This window comes from Myotis daubentonii, chromosome X, assembly GCF_963259705.1.
Source record: "Myotis daubentonii chromosome X, mMyoDau2.1, whole genome shotgun sequence".
Taxonomy (NCBI): Eukaryota; Metazoa; Chordata; class Mammalia; order Chiroptera; family Vespertilionidae; genus Myotis; species Myotis daubentonii.
The window spans coordinates 34,601,003-34,603,337 of record NC_081861.1 but is presented as its reverse complement, the minus strand read 5'-3'; the positions used below and the strand labels follow the sequence as shown (position 1 = coordinate 34,603,337).

General features: G+C 40.9%; 1 pseudogene; it reads right to left on the bottom strand.

Annotated features, from left to right (window-relative positions):
- Positions 1–321: 321 nt before the first annotated feature.
- Positions 322–1,775, bottom strand: LOC132224012 (heterogeneous nuclear ribonucleoprotein H-like; annotated as a pseudogene).
- Positions 1,776–2,335: the final 560 nt, after the last annotated feature.

Below are 2,335 nucleotides of genomic sequence, written 5' to 3'. Positions count from 1 at the left end.
AACTGTTCAATATAATGTGATGTAAGAGCAACATTTAACATAATTCAGCTGCTTTCGCCTGAATATACTTACTGCTTAAGTACATACTACAATATAACTAACTTGAGAAAAGTTAAAAATTGTTTAACAGTTATAGTTTATTGAACTTAGTTGTTACATCCTAGATAAATATTTGTGTTAAAAAATACTACATCTTAAATCTTTAATTCAGTCCTGATTTCCACTTAGATTAAGCATAAATCACAAGCTGGTATTGCAAAAATGTTGTTTTTGTTTTTTTCTTTAAAATAATGTTGACCAAGAATCACTAATAAGGATCGATTACATTCCCCATCCACCACTTATACTAGACATTCTAGACATCCCTCTCATTACGTTCACTCCCATAGTAGTGCACAGCTTGCACTACTTTAGCAGCTGCTATTCAATGCTCATAGCTGTATATGCCATGTTTGATTGAAAATCACTGGAGTTTTCCTCTAAAACTTGGTCATCCCCACTCATGCTGCTCTGGCTACCATACCCACTCATGCTGCCTCTATACCCACCACTCAGCTGCTGGCTGGTTGGGCCACCATAACTGGACTGACTGGTTTGACAAGCCCATGCCTTCCATCATTTGGCTACTATAAGTACCATCACTTGCTCCTCTGTAGAATTCAAGAAGAGTTCTACATATCTTTGTTGCATATTTGCTTTGTTTTTCAACATAGCTGCCATAGCATCTACATGAGTTGCAAACTCAACATCTACTTCACCAGTTACTCTGCTATCAGGACCAATTTCAGTATGTACTCTCACAGGGTTGATGGTGAAAAAATTATGTTTTTCTCAGTAGGGCTGTAAGGTAATCCCTGCATGTGCACACAGTGTTCCCATTATGCTTTGGAAAGTAGAGCTACCACCCGATCTGTATCTTTAGTCAGACATTCCTGAAAAACAGTAATTAAGGTATCATCCAAATCCATCTGATCCAAAACCATAGCCTTCCTTATAGCCATTATAATAAACATAGCCTCCATAACCTCCACCATAAGCACCACACCTCAACCTTTCAAAGCCAGCTCCTCTGCCAATGCTGTTATACCGTCTGCCAGTCCCAAGTCTGTGGTAGGGACCTGGCTGCTGCATGGCCATAAGTTTTAGTGGTGGATCATAATGAGCTCTAACTTCAGCTCAACTTCTCTTAAAGTTTTCGATATGCCTGTGCCCCATTCTTTCCTTTTGTTTCTTTAGAGCCTTTTCGGCTATTTCCTGTGAAGCAAACTGCACAGAGGCCTCCCCTGTTCCTCCCCTGGAAGTCCACTGGAAATGTTATCCCATTTGATATGATTTCCAACCTTGAGAAGAACTGAACAATTTCTTCCTTGCTATATCCAAACAGGAGTACTCTAAATTACACAGAGCTATCATTGACTGTGACAGGACTATTTGGAACAATATACTTTGACACCCAATCCTTTGCAATGTTGTTTGACTTGAATACCTCAACATATCTGTGTCCATTAGCTTAGTTTCTCTATTCTCAGGGCCAATTTGACTTCATATTCTGATTCAAGTTCAACAAAAGCCTCACTACTAGTCTGCCTTCTCTGGTGTAGATAAAACAAAATACCTTAAGCTCCATTTTGAATTTTGCAGTAAAGAAACAAAACAAAACAAAACAAAACAAAACAAAACAAAACAAAACATTTCACTTCATCCACTGTGCAAGACCAGGGCAAGCCCCAGACCTTCAACAAGAATCCCTTTGTGCTTTCGGTGCCCAACATCATTGTCACTTAGTGGGTCCTGGCATTGAAACAAGCTAATCACATGACTCCTGCATGGCCGAGAGAAATCTTTTTTATTTTTCAATTACAGTTGGCATGTATTATTATATTAGTTTCAGGTGTACACCCCAGTGGTTAGACATTACATAATTTACTAAGTGATCATCCTGATAAATCTCACAAACATCTGACATCATATATAGTTATTAGAATACTAGAGGCCTGGTGCATGAAATTCATGCACTTGGGGCAGGGAGGGGGTGTCCCTCAGCCTGGTCTGCGCCCTCTTGCAGTCTGGGAGCTCTTGGGGGATGTTCGACTGACAGGGGATGTCCCAAGGGGAGTGGGCCTAAGCCATTAGTTGGATATCCTTAGTGCTGCCGCGGAAGCGGGAGGGGTTCCTGCCACTGTAGCTGTGCTTGCTAGTCATGATCCCGGCTCCTGCATTGAGCGCCTGCCCCCTTGTGGTCAGTGCACATCATAGTGACCGGATGTTCTGCCATTCAGTCGATTTGCATGTTAGCCTTTTATTATATAGGTTAATTGACTATATTCCCTATGCT